The sequence below is a fragment of the Artemia franciscana genome, chromosome 4 (assembly GCF_032884065.1).
Source record: "Artemia franciscana chromosome 4, ASM3288406v1, whole genome shotgun sequence".
Lineage (NCBI taxonomy): Eukaryota > Metazoa > Arthropoda > Branchiopoda > Anostraca > Artemiidae > Artemia > Artemia franciscana.
Genome location: NC_088866.1, coordinates 19476243 through 19499462, shown reverse-complemented (window position 1 = coordinate 19499462; position 23220 = coordinate 19476243). Strand labels below are relative to the sequence as shown.

At 32.3% G+C, this 23220-nt stretch overlaps 1 long non-coding RNA gene across 2 annotated transcripts in view; it reads right to left on the bottom strand.

The window, feature by feature from the left end:
* Window positions 1–8477: 8477 nt before the first annotated feature.
* The window catches only part of LOC136026107 (uncharacterized), a 33461-nt gene continuing 18718 nt past the window's right edge, over window positions 8478–23220 (bottom strand). For both annotated transcript variants that reach the window (XR_010617205.1, XR_010617204.1), the window contains exons 2-3: window positions 19842–19986; window positions 8478–8745 (exon numbers count right to left, since the gene is read on the bottom strand). This is a non-coding gene — a long non-coding RNA (uncharacterized LOC136026107). The remainder of the gene's footprint in view (window positions 8746–19841; window positions 19987–23220) is intronic.

The following is a 23220-nucleotide window of genomic DNA, read 5'->3' as shown; positions in this document are numbered from 1 at the left end:
TTCATTAAATTTTTTGGTACTAAACCATCAATTAAAACACATAATTTATCAACTATCCGAGTTTGTTGTATTCAAAGGTGCTTTTCGTAAATTTTCGTTATTCAATCAGCAACTAGAACAACTAGATAATACCAACTAGCTTAGTTTCCTGTACTCAAAAGTGATTTTATTAAATTATTTTATAACCAGTCAGTAACTAAAACACGCAGAATTTATCAGCTATTTGGGATTGTTATATTCCAATGTGCTTTTATTACATTTTTGCTGCTCAGCAAGCGAGTAGCAACATTGATATTTATCAATTATCTGAACTGTTACAACACACGAAATTTATTAAGTAAATAAGATTGGTCTGCTGAAAGTTTTTTCATTAAATTTGTGGCACTCAGCCAGCATTTAGAACATTCGAAATTTATAGACAAGCTGAGTTTGTTGAACTGATAAGTGCTTTCATTGCTTTTTTTGCCACTCAATCAGCAAATAGAGCTCTCGAAGTATACCAGCTATCAGAAATTTCTATACTAAAAAGTACTCTCATTAATTGTTTTTACCAAGTAGGTAAGTAAGACACAGAAACTTTATCAGCAAACCGAGATTTTTATACTCAAAAGTGCATTTATTAAATTTTAAGTACTCAACAAGCAAATAGAACACTCGGAATTTAACAACTAGCTGAGTTTATTTAACTCAAAATTGGCTCCATTAAATTTTTCTAAGTCAAACAGCAGCTAGTACATTCGGAATTTTTCAACTAAATTAGTTTGCTGTACTCGAAAGTGCTTTTATTAGCTTTTTTGACAGCCACTCGTTAACTAAAAGATTCTTAATTTATCAACTAGCTGCGAATATTTTACTCAAAAGTCCTTTTATTAAATTTCTGAAGTTCAGTTAGCTATTGAAACACACAGAATATATCGAGTAGTTGCGTTTGTTTTATTCAAACGCTTTTTATTAGATTTTTGGTGCTGGGCTAGCACTTAAAACACTTGAATAAAACATGAGATGGTTGTATTCAAAAGTGTTTTTTTGGTACTCAGCCATCAATTAAAACACACAAAAGTGATCAACTAGCAGTGTTTGTTGTCCTTGAATGTTTTTTTTATTAATTTATTTTTACTTTGTCAGCAACTAAAACACTCGGACTTTATCAACCAGCTGAATTTATTTTACTCAAAATTACTTTTATTAAACTTTTTTTTACCTAGCCTGCAAGATAACACAGGGAATTTATCAGCTAGCTGAGTCTGCTGTACATAAAAGCAGCTTCATTTAAATTTTTGATCAGTAACTAGAAACAATCGGAATTTATCAACTAGCTGAGTTTCCATTCTCAAAAGTGCTTGAATTAAATTTTCATTATGAACACTGGGAATACAATTAGAACACTTGGAATACACCAGCTAGCCCAGTTGGCTGCACACAAAAGTACTTTTATTACCTTTTTATTCCTAGTTGGTAACTAATGCACACAAGATTTATACACTACCCAAGACTGTTAAACTCAAAGTGCTTTTTTTTTTAATTTTTGGTACTCAGCCATCAAGTAAAACGCACGAAATTTAGCGACTAGCTGAGTTTATTTTACTTAAAAGTGATTTTACTAAATTTCTTACAGCCACGTGGTAACTACCGATTTCAGAGTATATCAACTAGCTACGATTGTTGCACTGAAAAGTACTTTTATTAAATTTTGATTTTCAGTCAGCTGTTAAAACACAAAAAATTATCAAGTAGATGAGTTTGTTATACTCGAGACCTTTTTAATTAAATTTTTGGTGCTCTTCCAGCAATTAAGACAATCAGAATTTATCAACTAGACTGATTTTGTTATACTTAAATGTGTGTTTGTTAAATTTTCACTACTCAGTCAACAACTAAAATACACGAAATTTTCCAAATAGCCGAGTTTGCTGTACTCCAAAATACATTTATTATGTTTTTGATACTCGTAGGGCAAGTAAAACACATGAAATCTATCAACATCCTGAATATCTTTTACTCAGAAGTGGCTTGATTATACTTTTTAAGCTCAATTAGCAGTTAGAAATATCGGAATTTATTAACTACCTGAGATTATTGTACTCCAAAAAGCTTTTATTAAGTTTTTGATAACCAGTCGGTAAGTAATTGACTCGAAATTTATCTACAAGCTGAGTTAATTGTATTCAAAAGTGGCTTGATTAAATTTTTACTTTTTAATCAGCAGATAAGACACTCTGAGTTTGTCAACTAGCAGTGATTGCTGTACTCAAAAGGGATTTTATTAAATTTTTGATATTTATTTAGCTTTTAAAACACATAGATTTTATCAAGTGGTTTCGTTTGGTGTACTTAAAGGTTTTCCATTAAATTTTTGTTATTAATCTAGCAAATGTAACACTCGCAATATATGAACTAGCAGAGTTTATTGTACTCAAGAGTTTTTCATCACATCTTTTGGTTCTTTGGAAATTAATTAAAACAATAAGGATTTATCAGCCAGCTGAGTGTTCTATTCAAATGTGCTTTTGTTATATTTTTGTCGCTCAGTCACCGAACTAAAACATTCAGAACTTACCAACTAGATGATTTCTTTTGCTCTCAAAAGTATATTTATTAATTTTCTTGTGGTGAACCAGCAAATAAAAATGTGAAAAATATCAACTAGCTAAGTTTGTTGTCATCAAAAGTGGCTTCGTTAAATTTTCCATACTCCATCAACAACAAGAATACTTGGAATTTATCAACTATCTGAGTTTTTTGTAATCAAAAGTGAATTCAATAAATTTTTTACCCAATCAGCACCTTAAACATTCAAAATAGACGAACTTGCTTAGTTTGCTGTGCTCAAAAGTACTTTATTGGTGTTTTAATTTATGGCTCAGTACCAAAAATCAATTGAAAAATCTTTTGATTACAACAAACTCAGCTAGTTGATATATTCCGAGTGTTTTAATTACTGGCTAAATACCAGAACTTAAATTTCAAAAAAATCATTAGAGATAAACCAATCTAATTAATAAATTCTTTGTATTTTTACTCCTGATAGAACAAAAAAAATTAAAGAAAGCAATTACAAATTTTAATTAAAGCACTTTTTAGTATAACAAACTCAGTTAGTTGATAAATTTTGAGTGCTTTGAATTGCTGGCTGAATTCAACACTCACTAGTTGACAAATTCCGTCTGTTTTACTTGCCGGCTGAGTAACAAAAATTTAATAAAAGTACTTTTGAGCAAAACAATTTCGGGTAGTGTAGAAATTTTGTTTGTTTTAGATACCGACTGGGTAGAAAACATTTTAATGAAAGTACTTTCTTGTACAGAAAACTCAGATTGTTTGTATGTTCCAAGTGTTTTAGTTGCTGTTTGAGGAACAAAAACAAACTGAAGCACTTTCAAGTACAACAAACTCATGTACTGACTAAACACCTGATTGAATATAACAATTTTAATAAAATCAATGTTTAGTAAAAGTAATCGCAGCTAGTTGATAAATTCTGAGTCTTTTAGTTACCGAGTGGTGTCACAAATTTCAATAAAAGCACATTTGAGTAAAAAAATTCAACTACTTGATGAATTCCGTGAGTTTTAACAGCTGATTGAACATCAAAATTTAAACAGAGCCCTTTTGAGTAGGACTAACTCAGCTAGCTGATAAATTCTGAGCTTTCTAGTTCCAGATTGACGAGGAAATGCTTAATGAAGCCACTTTTGAGTAAAAGAAACTTAGGTGGTTCTTAAATTCCATATGTTTTAGTTTCTTGCTGAGTACCAACAATTTACCAAAAGCACTTTTGAGTACAACAACCTCAGCTAGTTGATAAATTCTGAATGTTCTTGTTCCAGCTTGACTGTGAAAAGTTTAATGAAACCACTTTGAAGTACAAGAAACTTAGGTAGTTGATAAAATCCACGTGTTTTAGTTGCTTACTGAGTACCAAATTTATCAAAAGTACTTTTGAGCACAATAAACTTAGCTAGTTGGTAAATCCCAAGTCTTCTAGCTGAAGACTGAGTTACACAAATTTAATAAAAGCACATTTGAGTAAAACAAATATTCAACTAGTTGATAAGCTTTAATTGTTTTAAATGCTGAATGCTGGAAAATTTTATGAAAAAACTTTAGAGTACAACAAAATCAGCTAGTTAGTTTACTCCGAATGTTTTAATTCATAGCTGAGCACCAAAATTCAATGAAATACTTTTGAGTAAAACAAACTCAACTACCTGATAAATTTCGTGTGTTTTAACCACTGACTTAACATCGACAATTAAAAAAAAAAATTTGTGTACAGCAATTGCAGCTAGTTAAGAAATTCTAAGACTTTTAGTTACTGCGTGGATGTCAAAAAATTTAATAAAAACACTTTTAACTATAATAATCTTAGCTTGTTGATAAATTCCAAGCATTTTAGTTTTTGATGGAGTAGAACAAATTTAATGAAGCCACTTTTGAGTAAAACAAACTTAGTTAGTTGATAACTTTCATGCGTTTTACTAGCTGGCTGAGTAGCAAAAATTTTATAAAAACCCTTTTGAGTATAGCAATTTCGGGTATTGAATCAGTTTTGTGTGTTATAATCACCAGCTGGGTATAAAAAAATTAATAAAAGCACTTTTGTGTACAGAAATCTCGGCAAGCTGGTATATTCAGAGTGTTTTAGTTGCTGATTGAGTAAAAAAAATTAATGGAAGCATATTTCAGTAAAACAAACTCAGCTAGTTGGTAAACTCTGTGTTTTCTTTCTGCTGCTTGATTTTAAAAATTTAGTGAAGCTACTTTTGAGTATAATAGACTCAGCTACTAACAATCGCAAAAAGTTTTGAAATTTAGAGACTTTATTTACTGACTGGGTGTCAAAAAGTTTAATAAAATCCCTTTTGAGTACAGCAAACACAGGTAGCTTATAATATCTGAGTGTTCTGACTGCTTAGTAAGTACGAAACATTAATAGAGTATTTTTTGAATATAATACTCAGCTAGTTAATAAATTCCTTGCGTTTTACTTGTTTCTGGCTGAGTAAAATAAATGTAACAAATGGAGTTTCCAGCAAAACAAATTCAGCTATTTATCAAATTCAGAGTGTTTTTGCTGGTTACTGAGTAACAAAACTTTAATAAATGTCCATTTGATAACAAAAAACTCTGCTAGCTGATAAATTCTGATAGTTGTAATTCCTGGCCAAGTACCAAAAAATTTAAAGAAAAAACTTTGAGTGTAGCAACTCAGCTAGTTGAAATATTCAGAGTATTTTCATTGCTGGCTGAGTACCAAAACTTTGTTAAAAAACTTTTGACAACAAATTTAATTTAACGAAAGAAAACTTGAATACAAAAACTCAGCCAGCTTATAAATTCTGAGTATTATATTTTCTGGTGAGTACTAAGACATTTAATGCAAAATTTTTGTGCTACAAAAACTCAGCTAGTTGATAAATTCAGTGTGTTTTAGTTGCAAGCTTATAACCAGAAATTAATAAACGCACATGTCAGTAGACCAAAATCAGCTCCTTGCTAAATTCCAAGTGTTTTAATTGATAGCTGAGCATTAAAAAATTCAATGATAGCATTTTTGAGTAAAAAGAAATTAAGTGGATGATCAATTCCATGTGTTTTACTTGCAGGACTAGTTCCATAAATTTCATACTTTTGAGTAGAAAAATCACAGCTAGCTGGTAACTTCCGAGTGTCATGGCTACTGACTCAAATAGTTTGTATATTCCGAGTGCTTTAGTTGCTGACGGGGTATCAATAATTGAATAAAAGTACTTTCAGTAAAACAAGCTCAGGTAGTTGATAAATTCTGTGTTTTAACAGTAGCCTCAGTTCCAGAAGCACAGAATGGTTGGCCCCTAACCCCCAATTGCACTTACTGGCTGAAGGGCCATGAAATAGAGATCAGTACCGCCGGTTTTGATCTTAGTGCCGTCTTACATTTTTTTATTTTTTTCCAGAAGTCTAGTAGGTGCAAAATTGACTTGAATAAAACCAGCTGACTGATCAATTCCAAATGTTTTTAGTTACTGACTGGGTATAACCAATTTAATAAAATTTGTTTTGAATACAGCAAACTCAGCCAGTTGATATATCCCGAGTGTCCTAGTTACTGATTGATCGAAAAAAATTAATGAAGACACTCTTAAGCACAACAAACTCAGCTAGCTGGTAACTTCCGAGCACCGTGGTTACTGACTTAATATTAAAAAATTTAATAACAAGATTTTTGACCTCAACAAATTCAGCTATTTGTTAAATTCCGTTTGTTTTACTTGTATCCTTATTACCAAAAATTTCAATTACCAAAAGTGTTCTTATTAAATTTCTGATACTCAGCCTGCAAGTAAAAAATGGAATTTATCAACTCGTTGAGATTGTTGCACTCAAAACTGCTTTTCTTAAATTTTCTGATACCCAGTCGGTAACTAAAACATTTAGAATATATCAATTAGCTGATTTTGTTCTACAAAAATATACATTTTTTAGATTTCTGAAACTCAGACCGAGACTAAAGCACACAGAATTTATCAGGTAGCTGAGTTTGTTGCGCTAAACGTGTTTTTATTAAATTTTGGTTTCTGAGTCAGCAATTAGAACACACAGATTATACCAACTAGTTGAGTTTCTTAAGTCAAAACTTATTTTATTAAATTGTTTGATATTCACTCAATAACTATGACACTTGGAAGTTACCAGCTGAGACTCCTTACTATAAAGATCTTTGACTAAATTTTAGGTACTCGATCTGCAAGTAAACACAAGGAATATATCAACAAGTCAAGTTTGTTGTACTCGAAGAGACTTTCATTAAATTTTTTGGAAGTTATCAAACAACTAAGAAAACTCAGAATTTATCAACTAGCTTTTTTTGTTTTACTCAAGATAACTGTTATTAAATTTTCGTTATTCGGTCGGCAACTAAAGCACTCAGAATTTACAAAATTTTGAAAGTCGGTGTAATTGTGAATTCAATTAGGTTTTCCAACAAGTTCTCGTATATTTTTTTCAGTTCAGAGGGTTTTCTCGAACAAGTATATGGTTTAACCATGAGGGGCCCTTTAGGTCTTTTTTTAGCAAATTGTTTTGTAGAAAATATTGAAACAATAGCGTTAGATTCATATTTTTTCAAACACAAATTTTGGGGAAGATACATGGATGACATAATTTCAGTATGAATTTATGGGGAGGATGGGTCAAAAGGTTTTGTAGAACATTTTAATTTTTGGGGAGGTGATTTGAAATTTACAATAGAATTAGAAAAGGATAAGAAACTTCCATTTCTGGATGTTCTTCTTTTCAAAAACAAAAATAGTTTGGATTTTAAAATGAACAGAAAACCTACTAAGAATAATAAATTTTTCTCGTTCTTTTCCAGTCATGCTCGCCACGTAAAACTAGTTTAATCATATCGTTAACTGACTGCATTTTTATAATTTTTACTCTAAAATTCATTGAGGAGAAATTATTGTTGTTAAAAGAACTTTTAATAAGTAACCATTTTCCAGGCTGGTTAATTGAACAGAATTCTTCGAAAAGAAGGAAAAATTTTATCAAATTTTTTAAAGACATTCTGAAAACAACTGAAAACAAATATATTTTTGTTATTTGTCATGTGTTCCAGGGCTGAGTGAAAAACTGAGCGAAAATAATGATATAAAGGTAGCTTTAAGAGGTAGTAATGCTTAGGCTATTTTTTTTTTTTAATTCTGGAAAGGATCGAACTTCCGTAGAGCAATAAAGTGGGGCTTATAAAATCTCATGTACTTGTGGAAGCTCTCATGTGGAACGCTCTAACCATAATTTAAAAATGAGATTGCTACAACATCATAATTCTATTTTATCGTCCTTAAAGCAAAATTCCAAACCAGAGGATTTCACATCGGCTCTATCGAAACATATTTTTATTTATCCAAATCACTTTATTTTGTTTTAAAATGTTTCTTCGATTTCTAGGGACCAAGGTTTAAAGCAAATTTTCAGGGAGACAATTGAAATAAAAAAAATATTCAAGAATAATTCCATAAACAGAGTTACAGGTGAATGTGGAAGATTCAATTTATGATAATCTACTGAGGTCAAATAAGGTATATCTCACCTCACCTAAGAGCTACGACCTTTGCCCACCTGATTTGTCAGGTAAATCTAATGAACCGGAACCGAAAAGGTCAAGGAGATTTGCTTCCGCTATTGCATTGAAAAAAATAAGAGCAAATAACTATATGTAATTAGTTTATTGGGCATAAATTTTGTTTATTTTATTGATGTCTTTTAGTTTTACTGCTGATGACAAACATTATATGTGTTCGAAATATACAGTTAAAAAATTTCGTATATGTTAACTGTTGATTAAAAGGTTTCATCCCTATTTTGAACTGTTAAACTTTCACAATAAAAAATGTATGCGTACACACAAGGAAATATACTATAGAACACAATGTTTAACATTCCGTACTTTTACTGCTTTAAATGAATTCTAGAGCAAAGCTCCTTTACCTTTGTTACAAATTACTTTGTAGGTACAAATGCCTGGTTTTAACCATCCTTCTGGGGGCGGCAAAAATTTTCCTTCGCTTAGCCTAACTCCCCTCATGGCTTTTGCTGATTTGGAATAATATCTCAATCCAGTTGCAGATGGATAGTGGAATTTGAGCTTTGATAAGTGTAGGGAATGATCATCTCCAAGTTTAATTTGCATAATCCCTGCTGAATCGGGGAATTCCACTTGTATTGAATGAACTCGTTCGTAATCATTGAACACTCTTTGGTCTGAATGGAAAAAAAATTAAGAGCGCACAAATAGAAGAAATATTGAAAGAGCTTGTGGCAATAAACTTTAATTAAGAAGTAAAGCGTGAGATTAGTAATCGAAATTCAAAATAAAAATAGCATTAATATTAATATAAACATCACAAGAGTAAGTTTTTCTGACTATTAACTTTGAGAATTTTTTTGTAGAAACACAAGTTTCTAACAGAAAATAAAGAGCCTAAGACAAGCATTTATAAAATCCTAAATAAATCAAACTTAAAACAACTAAAAACTACAACCAATGGATAAGCAAAGCACAAACGAAGATAATTTAAGATAAATAGTCCTATTAAACATAAAGTTAAGTTCTTATTCAAATTAATTAATAAACCATCATATGGGGAGAAATTGAAAATAACAATCAACTTAAACTTAAAAATAACAGAAACTGCAAATGATAGGAGTATTTCTCCCACCTTCCGTGATCCCAACACCTTCTAAAGATCTTTGCGTGGCTTAAATTTTATAAAAAAAAATATTTTGAACAATGAGGTTTATTATTTCAAAATATTGAAGATTAATAAAGAAAATTAAACAGCCATAATAATTTTAAAATAAAAACATTTGATATATCTAAGTTTTTATTTCAGTGAAGTGCAAACGAAGCATTTGCTCTTAGGAAGCAGAGGAAAAAAGGACAATCGCCGCTCTCCCGTTTTTAATAATTTTTTTCTTTTAATTGTTTCTCATGAATGATTTTATTCAGCGAACAAACCCGTACAGATTATTTCACTATCTAATCTACAAGGTACAACGTATAGGGTATATCACAAATACAGCTACAAAATACAATCTACTAAATATCGCAAAGGCAGAAAAATAAAAAATAAAAAATTACGCAATATAAAATCAATTTAACATTAAATACCAAATAAAATTAATATTCAAAACATCAAAGTAATAACAACTGTTGTAATATAAATTGCATTTCGGTTCTTTCATTTTCAAAAAGTTTACCCTCAAAAAGATAATGATATAAAATCTCGTCACCACCACTATCACAAGCAAAAAATTACTTTTATTAGTTCTATATAAAAATGAATTTAATTTACAGTGACCAGCAACAATGTGTGTCAGTTTATAATTAGGAGAAATTTTTGCAAATTAACGAAGGTTATTATGACTAAATAAAAACTGGAGGGTCCATAGCTTAACTGCATAGCAGAATATTCAATACCATTTCATATTAAGGTTTATGCGTAAAGTTTTCTGAATTTCATTTATAGTATAAGAGAAAGAAAAAGACTTACAGAGTACATAATTTGCTTGCGCGTCAGAATAATATATATGGTCATTTAGGTTATTCAGGTTATTCATATATTGTCATGCCTTTAGGTTATTCAGGGGTTGCCAATAATCAGGCCTTCATCTCTTTAGGTATCATGTGAGAACTACCTCTTTGGCTCTAAAGTCAATAGGAAGGCATCCTGCTAAAGCTGTTATTGTCTCAGTTTTAACTGATGAAAAAGCTTTGGAAATCAAAACCGCAGAAACTTTTTGAACAGATGCCAGCTTTTTTACAATTTTCTTTTTATTCAGCGCTGACAACCATACAGGTATTGCACATAAAATGGCTGATTTAATAGATACTTTATGTAACTTTTTAAGGACAAATGTTTTAAGAACCCAAGTGGTTTTGGCGGCACATAACAATTTTATTGAATATTTTCTGCTCACTTTTATTTTACTTTCAACTTGGTCGTTCTAAAATAATTTCCATTCCCAAATTGAGCCCACGTATCTTACTTCATTGTATTCCACGTATTTACTTCATTACTTATTTTTGTTCTATGACTTAAAAACAGAATATTAATCTGTGGAATTTCTCTTTTCATAGAAAAGATAATAGCTTCACATTCATTAATATCAAATTTTAATTCATTTTAATCTGCCCATTTTTCTAACAGTGTAAATACCTTTTTATTTGTTTGATCTAAGAAATTTCTATCTTTAGAAGATATTGCTGCATAGATATCATCAGCATAGGTTTGTATTGTGTAGCCTGTCGGTACTTCTGAACGAAGCAAATCGTCCACATTAATATACCATAAAAACGGAGTGAGTATGCTTCCTTGTGGGCATGACTTTTGAAAGATATACCCTAATAAAACTGATTGATCAGATAGATAAACTTAATCAGCATTACTAGAAGAGGGGGACAGCTTAATTATAATAACGTTTTTAAAATCTCAGGTTGCCATGCATTGTCGAAGGCACCTTTGATATCAAAGAAAAGGCAACGTGAGAATTTCTTCATCCTGTTGTTTTCTTCTAGTGTTGTGACAAGATTGTGCAGGGCATCTTCTGTTGATTTGCCTTTAACAAATTTAAACTGGTCTCTAAAATCCAGTCCTTATTAATACTTAGATCATTCAAAATATATGACAAAATTCCTTTGAAAATCTTGCCGAAAACTAGTAACACGCTATTGAGTCGATAAGAAGATGGTAACCAATCATTAGGTCTAACCCGGTAAGGAGCTACTATGATTTTAGTATTTATCTAGTCACTAGAAAAATACTTGATATTCAAACATGCATCATATGTTTTAAGCAAAGTGGGAACTAAGACAAGGACAATTTCGTTACAGCTACACTAACAATACCATCTAAGCCGGGAGTTTTCAGTGGTTTAAGAGAATTAAGAGCATCTTGTAATGAATTATTAGTTATTGGTGGCTAAGTATCTCGGTTATTGTCACATCCATATTCAACTTGACCTCAAATCTGACGGTGATAAGAAGTTTCTGTTGAGCGGTCATCAGGGGTAAACAATTTGTTGGAGAATAGCTCACCAGCTTCCTGGTTTGATTCTGCGTACGTACCTTTATATTTTGCAATGTGAATAAGGGATACTAGGGAGGGATGGTTAGAACATATTTTATTTATTGTACTCTAAGGATTTAGGCTACCCTTATCTTTACAAAAATTCTCCAGTCTTTAAGTTTTGACTTTTTAATTTCATTCGCATACAGTCTTTTTTCTATTTTCATAGAATGATAATTTTACTCAGTTGCGTGGATTTAAAATTTTCTCTATGCCCTTCTGTAGTTTTCCCTTAATTCAGCTAGTTCTGGGGCCCGCAATCTTGCAAACTTGTTGAGAATGACGGGTATTTTCTCAAGTGTTGAAATTTTGATTCTGATTTGTATTATTTGAAAAGTTTTCAATACATTTGTCATTCTCTTTTTATTTCCCATGGACATTCAAAATATGTCATCAATAATATCTAGAACATGTTTGCTAAGTGTATCCTAATCCACTATCCTGTATTTGGGCCGTTGGTCAGTCAAACTGATGTTGGAGGAGTCTTCACTGCAACACCTTGCCTTAACAAAAAAAATATACCCGTAATCTGAAAGACTGGAATAAGTTAAAGCCTTCTAATCATAGATATCACAGGTCAGACAATTACTGGCAGCAGTTACTGACAACAGCAATTACTCTTGTACTAATAAAAATCTGGTTATATCATCTCAATATTTTTTCATAATTCTAGTAAAGCTACATGCGAATACAGTAAATTAATCTGAACAAATTTGAAATTTCTAACTTCAAATTAATATGATTAATTTGAAATTAGTTAATTTTCCTGTTTCGGTAATAATGCATTTTCTTTTCCCAGAAACTGATCAAGAGTAATTTGTATTTATTTTTGTGAGCTTCCTATATTGAGATCTTCCTGTGTTATATATTCGGAAATTTGCATGATGTGACAAGATGCAAGTCTTACGTCAATTTTGCTTAAGTAATTAGTTTGAGCATTAATATATGTTAATGCATCCACTGGGGTTACCAGAACTAAATCTGGTGCATCATAGATAAAATTTGTAATATCCTGTCCTGACCTTGTTTTACTAACATTTAATTCCCACATAATAGAATGTGCGTTAAAATACCCACATAGAATCTTAGTTCCCTCCATTTTCTGGTATACGAGGTCAAGATCATTTTTTTGTAATATTTTGCCCATTATCATTATAAATTTTTGCTACCGTTTAAGCCGCACCATCTATTCTAACACACTTTACTATAACAACTTCTAAGTTTATCATATTTTTAGTTAAATCTAAAATTTATGTTATTTGGAAATAATCTTCAGTCATTAAAATGGCTACTCCTCCATCTTTTGAATTTTAACTTCCTGTTTTATCCCAATCTAATCTGGCCATTTCATATCACTTAAAATTGGTAATAGTTGGGTCAAACTAATATATTTACTGTAAACGCACTATAGTAGGGTTTTCATCGCTTAACATCTTCTTGAATTCAATTAATTTTGACTTATTCAAGCTGTTGCAGTTTAATTGCTAAAATTTCATTTTGCTGTTTCTGGTGACGTCACTATCTTGGTCACTCTGCCTAGTCCCTTGATTCATTCCTGGTTGCTGGTAAAAATTATTTTTCAATTTCCGATCCTGTTTCGCCAAAACTAATTATTCCAGAGAACCATTTTACTGTAGCTTTTTTAATTTCCTCAATCTTCAAATTTTCCTTTTTCAAAATGTATCGGTTTTGATACAATTTGCATTGTCCGTATAAGGAGTTTGAAAACTTTCTGGATTTGTATATTTGCATTTATTTCTGGGCGAGCCTTTTCTGGAAGTAAATTTTCTGATGGATTACTGTTTTGAACTGTCTTCGGTCTTTTTTGTCTTGTTCTTGCTATTTATGCATATGTCATTTTGCTTCTCTCCACGGAACTTGATTCCTGGATACAATTTTATTAATTTCAAGGACTCTTTTAAACTTTGGGCAATTTTTATCCCCAACAATGTGATCTGTGCTGTGACAGTTTCTGTATTTAATTTAATTTTGGGCACAATTTTCAGTGGAACGACCTCTGGCGGCACATTTCCACAGGTTTTCGCGGTAATACGGCACACATCTTTCGTATGGCCAAATCATTGGCAGTTAGTACACCCTCTAGGTTTGGTGTCCATGGCCTGACAGAAAAATTTAGTTGTCTAACAGTAACTTTATCAGGTATTGAAACATTTTAGCAGTGGAATATTAAAGATTTTTTGGGCCTTAAATCCTCTTCTATGATCTTTAAAAGCTTCTAAATTTTAGAAATTATATATTTATTTTTCCATTCAATTTCTATTCGTTTCATTTCTTCTGAGTTAATATTATCGTACAGTTCAACAACTTTTTTGAATTGATTTAAGCTTTTTGGTGAGGATATCTCACTTGGGTATTCGTTAATAAGCAGAAGAATCTTCAAATCATCAAAGGCATTTTAATTTGATACCTTAACTAGAATATCCCCTTTTGCCATGAACTTCGTCTCATTTTGAACTTGGTGATTTTTGGAGATCCAAAGGCACGGGATAACCTATCTAATCTTACAGCCTAGCTTATTTTTTTTCAGTTTGAAAATTAATTGGACAATTTCCTTACGTTCTGTCTGTTTTAGCACTGAAATTGATTTCTATAGAGATATCAGTGGTTTCACCTTTTTCGATATTCATGTGCTTTATTACACTATAACTTTTCTTTTTCATACCAGCACCTTTTTTAAAGCGAGACATCTTGTAGTTTACTGACACCGCGCTTTTAAGTTTATTTAAATATACAAATAACAGTCATTTTTTTCCCTTTACTTTGATGTTGTCACTATGAAAGCCAAAACGAAAATCAGTTCATTAAAAGGTTTATTCTTTATCTTTGTCATTATCATACATATTAATTTTTCTCATGATAATTTATTTTCATTTCTCTTCATACTTGGTTTCATTAATCTATTCATTGTCACTTTCAGTCGTGGAATCGACAAAGACCTTTTTTGAATGTATAAATTATCCAAATCTTGTCTGTAAAAACAAAATATGACACTCTTAGTCCATTTGCTGTTGTCTCTGTCAACCACCATCCGTCACTAATTGTGACAGGATGCAATTATTGCTTTTTCTGATGACAGTACTTATTCCACAGCTGGTAGAACTGAGTCTAATCCTCGTTCAAAGATGATAGCCTTTTTTGAAAGAGTTATCTAGTGGTTAGATTAAATTATCTTGTGTTTAATGTCGGAAAGTCATGTTTTCTCATTTTTCCAGACTCTCAAAGGCTTGCCCTGACTAAAATAAAATATACGTGTCAAGACGTTCATTAAGTAGACCTAAGGATCGTTACGTTCAGCTCCTAGGCATATTTCTTGACAAAATCTTCCTTTCAAGCATGATGTTGACCAGATTATAATGAAAGTCTCCACGAGTCTCGGAATCTTTGAAATCTTTTCAACTTAGAAAGTTGAAAGACATATTTCCAAGTCTATTTTTAGAATATTGTTTTGCAGCCTAGTTTAGTCTTCTGTCCCATATTTTTCTTTTATTGGGATGTCAAATTTTCCCTCGTCTCTTAAGCCACATCCAAAACTTTATGATAAGGCAAGGACTCTTATTCAGGAAACCAACTGATTTTCACTTTAACCCTGGCTTGATTTGAAATCTTTTTATTTTATTTTCTGTTCTTCTTTCATTTTTTTCTACAACTGCACGACAATCTTCCCGCATGTAATAATATACCTTTTGTTTCTGATAAATCGACTTATCATATCGGCACTTCAAACAATCTACAGATTCTTCACGCTCCATCAGTTAAGTCTGACTTCAACCCTCTGACAGCTTGCACTAGGATCCAGAACACGCTCCCAGTGTCAGGACGAAGCTGCCACTCGTTTGGTATGTTCAAAAATTATCTTAGAGAATTTCTAGCTAGTAAATATTTTTTTTCCTGTACATCTTGGAGTTAATGTCTCTGCATTGAGTTGGATATTTAATTGTTTATATTTTTTCGTGTTGGTATTTTTTTCTCCCCTGTTCTTTTCAGGTCATGAAGGCTTATTGGGGAGATTGCGTTGAAGTAGGTTTTTGTTTATGAAATTTATCGTTAAATAAACTCCTCAGATATCAGGACCGAGTTTTTGGTTGGATTGAAAAATTGAGGAAAGAATCTGAGATTAGTCCTATCAACTCTAAGAGAGACTTGGTCTATCTTTGGGGGGGGGAGGAGCCTCTTTGGGGAGCCATGATTGATTGACGGTTTGCTCAAAGTACAACTGCTTGGCCAGCTCTGACCCTGTTTTCGAAATTTGCTTCTCTGATCTGGAGACCTGGGGGAACTTCTCCTCAAATCACTTTATATTTAACCCAAACATTTGTTCTGTATCACTTTTCACAGTTATAACTCTTCATGGGTATTGACAACTATATCTTCCTAACCTTATTCCTTGAGTTACGTATTCTGAGTTCAGTTCACTGTCAGAGCTCAAAGAGTGAACAGCTAAACTAGTTTTCAATTGAGTCAAATATAGTCCTTGCTGAAATTTGATGAGCTTGCGTTAAAAACCAAGTGCCACATTACTATCGTGATTGGTTTTGGGTGGTAAATTGGAGCATTTTGTTGTTGAAGTTTGTTACCTGAAAAGTGCCCTTCCTTTCGTGGCTATAGATCGTAAAATGGTAGTATATAAACAGTTCGATCTTGTCCTAGCTTTGTTTCAGGGATACCCTTTATGCCCATCAGTGGTTATTAAGACCACCAAAGACCAAAAAAAAATCAAGCTAGATATCTAGTCTTTTGCTACGGTTTCGCCACTCGGAGCATAATATACCTGAAGCGTATATCCGCAGCTGGAATGACCACTTTTAAGAAGCTTGTATAAGGACAGATAAAGATGTAAATAAGGCTTTTGATGAGCAGTGCTTATTCCCTGATGTGTTCAAGACTCTGAGTAAAACCTTCTTATCACTACCCTCTAAAACTAAACCAAAATCCAGCCTAGTGCTGTCAATTCCGAAATCTGAAGCAGTATCAATTTTAAAGGAAATAATAAATGAAAATCAAGAGAAACTAATGAACACTAAGTCCAACCTAATGAACGACATTTCTCGTATCGTATCAGATACAATTAAAGATTACCAAGCTTCAGGAATTATCAGCAAAGATACTGTGAACGAAGTTTATAATTCCATTTTCTATTGAATGTAATACCAAATTTGAAAAAGATGAAATGACCCTTCAAAGGATTTATAATACATTGCTACAGCTTGAGTAGGACACCTTAATTGATACCCTAATTTCCTCTGTAGGGAAACCAAACCCCAGTGTGGAATTGATGAATAATCTTATCGAAGTAATATTAAAAATAATGGACTTGCAAGATTTAAAAAAAACTGGGCCGTCTAAAAGTAATTCGACTCCGTAAGCCTTTTAGTCTAGCAGAGAAATTGAAAATTGATCTTTTGTAAGTATCTTTTGGGTATCTTTTGGGAGGTTTTCAAGCTTGGATATTTCCCCAAAGGTGTTTGCAGTAAAAAGTAAGCTGGCTAAGTCAGGTGTATTTTTATCTGAAAAGCTAAATAAAAAGCGTCGTGATCAATTAAACGTGACTGGTAGCACTTTTGACCCAAAAAGTGTTTCGTCTGATCAAAGACAAATTCTAGCCAATGTTTCGGGTGAAACTCATATTCATTAAATAAATTATTTGCATGAATGTCTTAGTATGTGAATTTAAATATTTTCTTGATTTGTAACTACCTTCCTCAGGTCATTGCATTTCATTTTAGTTTTGTTTTTTCTTTCTTTTTTTCTATTCTTGTCCCAATTTCTTTTATATTTCGTTTCATTTTTTATATTCGTACTCATGGTTTGTTCCAATAATACCTGCTCAATAATTTGTTATTTATCAGTTTATAATCCTTTGGTCGGTTTTTCTTTTTTGTAGATATGAAAAAATTCTTTTTTGTTCATCTGTTGACTTAAATGGACTCCAAGTAAAACCTACTTTTATTAATATTTCAATCCATGAGAAGTGCTTTGGCGAACTAAAAAAAAAATCTTTTTAATGTAATTAGTATCATAAATAATTATGTAGGTCAGGCTAACCACAATCTATTTGATATAAGCCCTATTTGCGGTAGTTAATACGCTTAAAATCTGGGGAGTGGAGGTCACCAAAGAAAATTACTCTCTAACTGTAATTCAGCTTAACATTCAGGGCCATTCCTCTTCAATAGATAATTTAAGACATTGTTTATTATTTTGGATAGACAGCCTAATGTTGTTGGCTTATGTGACACTTTTTTGGACTCTGACAATGAAATATTATTAGATATCTATGGTTACAAAATGGAACATATAAACCAATTAAACATTGCTAAGCAAAGCCTTGCCATGTATGTATCTTGTAACTTGCATTATTGCCTGTGGGATTGCATATAAAGGAATTTTGAAGGTATTTTTGAGTTGAAATCTATAGACGTTAGATCTAATGGTATTGAGCCTAATCACAGGAAAAATTTATCGTTCTCTTAGTGGTCCTGTTCTGTTGTTTTTTCAGAACCTTGAAGAAATACTTGGCATAATACTAAAATGTCCGTGTCAATTAATCATAATGGATAACTTTACTATAAATTAAATGGATTAAAATTCTACGGCTTCGGTTGATTTTCTTTCCGCCATGTTTGCCACAGGAATTCTACTGACCACATCCATCCCCAGACGAGCAACTAATGTTACAGCTTCTTTAACTGACAATATCTTCTCTACGCTTAGCTTGAAGGATATCTCAATTTTATTAAGTTATACCTCCGATCCTTATCCAACAAATTCTTGATTCAGTTTTAAACAGAGGATGCTGACTCAAGTGTTTGACTCCCATTCTAATAAGTTTTGTGAAAAAGAGTTATCTCATCTTGGGCCTAATGTGCTAGAAAATTCGTAGAGGCTGCTTGATAATGATAAACATTTTTTTTGCTTATTTGAGTCCTTTTATGGAACTTAAAAGAGGCTATTTTTAATTTTTGCTATTCTATTTCTAAGTACCAACTTCTAATCATAGGTCTAAAATGATTGTTCCTCTGAGCCCAAGGACGGAGTCCAGACTTCTTCAAAGCAGGGGAAGGAAGAAAAAGTCGGTGGGTGGCCTATAAGTCCGCTACACTTTCAGCGAGCTCTATTCGTCTTTGTCAATTCGAGATCTACCGGAATATTTACATATCCTTCTTTAGTAAAGCCAAATCTTTCTATTATCCAAAAAATTGTACTGCGTTTAGCCATGACATTCCTAAAACTTGGAAGGTAATACATTCTGTATTTAAACCTGGTTCTCAATCTATCTCTGTACCTATGAACCTGATTATCGGTGATGAGACTGTAGAGGGTGAGCTGAACGTCCGAGGAGCCTCTACTTTATTCTTCGCTAATATTAGTAAGACTATTTTTTCCACGGTTACTTTGTCTTGGCTTAAGCTGGACTTTAGATCATACCTCAGGCCGTATTGTCCTGAGTCGTTAATGTTTCATTAAGTTGTTAATAAGTTAATGTTTCTAGAGCCTGTAACAGTAAGTGAAATTACTAAAGTTGTTAATGGTTTGAAAAACTCGTCCTCTTCCAGGTCAGATTCTGTTCTTACTAACGTAGTTAAATATATTCTTCCTTTAATAGTTTTACCTCTAACAAAACTTGTTAATCTTTCATTTGAATATTTTTTTTTCCGGATGCTCTCGAGTGTGCCCGGATTTACTGTTTTGTATAAGGGTGGACCAAGAAATGGTCAAGCAAATTATCGACCAACTTCAATCTAATGCGTATTTAGTAAAAATCTTTGAAAAGGCTATGCTTTCTCGTCTCCTTACTTTCCTAAAATCTAAAAATTTTCTTTATGATTTTCAATTTGGTTTCTGAATGAACTACTCAGCTGGGCATGCTTGTATGACCCTTTTGAATCTTATACATTCTGCATTAGATTTGGCATTATTTCCGGCTGCTATATCCCTGGATATTCGTATGGCTTTCAATTCCTTAAAATATGAAACATTTCCAGAGAAGATGTCTCATTTTGGCATATGGAGAAATATATTTTTTTGGTTTCAGTCTTATTTGAATGACAAGTTAATTTCAGTTAATCTACTTTTCTGGTCACTTTCACAAGTAAATTTTGGTGTCCCCCAGGGATCAGTTTTAGAGCCTGTGCTATTTTTTATTTATGTATTTATTATTTTATTTTTTATTTGTGATCATTTTTATGTAGTAAAAAAGTAGAAACTTACCGATTGCTGTAGGGTTTGCTAACCTATGCTTTTTCTTGTCCATAGTGGCAACTATAGCTTGCTTTCTTATGATGTCCTTATATGCTTTGCTTATGAAAGCACACTTGGCACTTCGGGGAACTGCAAATCTGAGCTTAGATTGAATCTGTAAAATGTGTTTGAGAGAGTAATTTTGTGGCTTGACACTAATCACTTTACCCAAAATTTTTTGAAGTCCATTTTTTGGATTTTTTTTTGGCGTACTCATCAGGTTTATCCCCAGTTATCTGAAATTCACCATCCCAATGGGATAATTCACTGATCTAAACATCGATACGTTGGTTTTTGGGGTATTCTTGTTGATTAAAACCTATCTTTCGAACAGAAAACTGATTTGACTAAGATTAAGATATGTAAAAGTCTTGGTATTTTAAGGAAACTTAAACATACTTTTCCTGGATCAATTTTTAAAATCCTTTTTCACTGCTTGATCTAACCTTAAGTTTCTTATTGTCCAATAGTATGGATGTCAACTTTCCTTCCCCGTTAAAACCACTTTCTAAGGTTTAAAATAAAGTTGGACACCTCATTCAGGAAACTAATCGTTCAGGAGTTATCCCATTACTTGATCTTGAGTCTCTGTACTTTCTTTGAAAAGAATAAAAAAAATGATTGATTGCACTTCTTTGAACAAATAAAAGCATGAAAATCTGTAAAATATTCACATTAATAGTGACTAAATGAAAACAAATTGCCAAAATAAATAACAAGGGGTAAAGGAAAAACTAATAAATAATAAAATAATGTCAAAATAAACAGAAAAACTGTAGAATAGTCTGAGAACCAAAAATAACAATAAGCTTTTTGAATAACATCATTATCCGAGCTTTACATACAGGCACGTATACGTGTGTTCATTTGGAGAAGAGACAGCTACAGAATGACATAGAAAATATCTCTCTGCTGACACAGAGTTATAGAGTCACTTTTTATTTACAACAAAACATAAACACTGTTAATCCACGAAAACGCAAATGCCTTATGACATAATTAAGCACATTATAAAGAAAAGAAAAAATCACCTCTAGAGTAAATTTTTAACAATTTAAAGGCTTCTTCTTTTATAAATAACTCAAGAAAAACAAAAATGACCTGACACTACAGAGTCACAACGTGTTTAACATATTAACCATATCAGTGCACTACTGCACTCTCGAATTGGAAATGGTAAAATGGTAACTACTGCACTCTTTTTTGTACTCAATTTTGTTGCCTTTCTTTAAAAAGAGTAAAAAAAATTATTCAACTTCTTTGGATGCAAATGCCTTAGGACATAATCAAGCGCTTTACAAAGAAACGAAAAAAATCTCCCCCACCCCGAGAGTACATTTTCTATAATTTAAACTTCAACTTTTTTCAAAATAAAACAAGAAAAATAAAAAGGACCTGACACTACAAAGTCGCAACGTGTTTCTTTAAAAAACTGAACCATATCAGTGCAGTACTGCACTCTCGAATTGGAAATGGTAAAGAGCTCCATATTGTTGGTCCCATGTGGCAAAGGCTACAACTGGCTCTAGCTTTGGATCGCAGCTACTATGAAAAATATGATAGTTATGTATAATTGTGGTATTGCGAGAAGTGATGACTTACCCTAAATCTATTAGTGTTGTATTTTAAATGACAATGTTAAAATTTTATTTTGGTTCATACCTTGATACATTTTATTCAGAAGAGTGTGTAAAGGCAATTGGTCTTTTACTTCTTTCATTATTAATGAGATTCACAACGTGTAAATCTTCTTGGTTAAAAAAAAGAAGAAAACTTGATCAATTCAGTGTATTCCAAATGTGATCTTAAAGTTTTGATCGAATGGCTTTTTTTAAAAAAAGGGGTATTGGAGGGGGGCCTAGCTGTCCTCCAATATTTTCGGTCGCTTAATGAAAGTACAATAGCCTTAACATCTGTTTGAATGAGCCCTCCCCTATCTTCTAGGTCAATTGGCTCGATGTGGCCTCCCCTGAAATAGCATGTGCTTCTTATATATAAGATTAGAGAAATACGCTTGCAAGCTGAAAACCCATCTTTTCAGTTTGTCTCAAGTATTTTCCATAGTATGTAGCCAAATAAATGATTTTTATCTACGTCTAAAGTGAACTTTTAAACAATGGTGAAAATATTCGGTGAACACTAAAACTACCAGACATTCTCTCTCAACTGTCGAATATTTTCTTTCTTGCTTCGGTTAAATGCAATGTATACAAAAAAGAAGACATATTTCAGATGAAGGATAATTTATTGACAATACCCCTGTTTTTTGCTCATGTTAAGCAAATTCTCAAATTAGCAAATTTATGGTCAGCCAGAGTTGACCCCGCTCCAAAAAGGAACTTGAGGAAATCTTGGGATGGTAAACAGGAATGGGGTTTGAAAGCAGTGCTGTCACTTACTTGAAGTACTTTTACTTGAAGTACTGCTTAAGTAAAATTTTCCATTACTTGTACTTGTACTTAAGTAAAAACTCTAGGGTGTACTTGTTACTTGATACTTAAGTAAGATTACAAAATACTTATTACTTAAGATACTTTTAATGTACTTGTTTTTAAATACTTTACCTTTGACACGAAAATTTTGTGTGTGTGTGCTTTGGCAATGTACAAGAAAACATCACCTTTAGATTTAGAGTAAACTTAGATATAACTTTTGTGTGTCTGTGCTTTGGCAATGTACAAGAAAACATCACCCTGTAGGTTTAGAGTAAACTCAGATATAGCTCCATGCCCTGTTTTTGGAAATGAAATAAGGTATTGTTTTTGACGAAAAAAATTGTAGTACGATTAACACTTGGTCCAATTTTTGTTTAAAAGTTATATAACAAAAAGAATTGAAATTATTTCACAGTTCACTGGGTCGACAGTGAACTAAAATCCCTTGTTTTGTGCTAAATGTTGCATACTGTAGTCAATTTGGGCTTATATTTCTGACATTAGTGTTTAAGTTTTGTCATCTCGTCAACTGAACCAGACTTCTATGGAGCAGTGCTTAGGGTTTAGGAGGGGGTCCAGTGCTTTGGCGAGTTCGGTACTTCTGGACGTGCTAGGACAATGAAAATTGGTAGGCGTGTGAGAGACCTGTACAAATTGACTTGATAAAGTTGATTTCCCCGATTCAACCATCTGGGGGGGGACTGAAGGGAGAGGGAAAAGTTAGGTATTTTTAACTTGTGAGTGGGTGATCGGATCTTAATGAATTTCGATATTTAAAAGGACGTTGTGTCTCAGAGCTCTTATTTTAAATGCCGCCCAACATTTAGCCTCTCATTTTTCTTTTAAATTAATCTATTGATTCTTATAGTTTTGCTAGAGCTCATGCCATATGAGCTCTTGGCTCTTCCGACCTC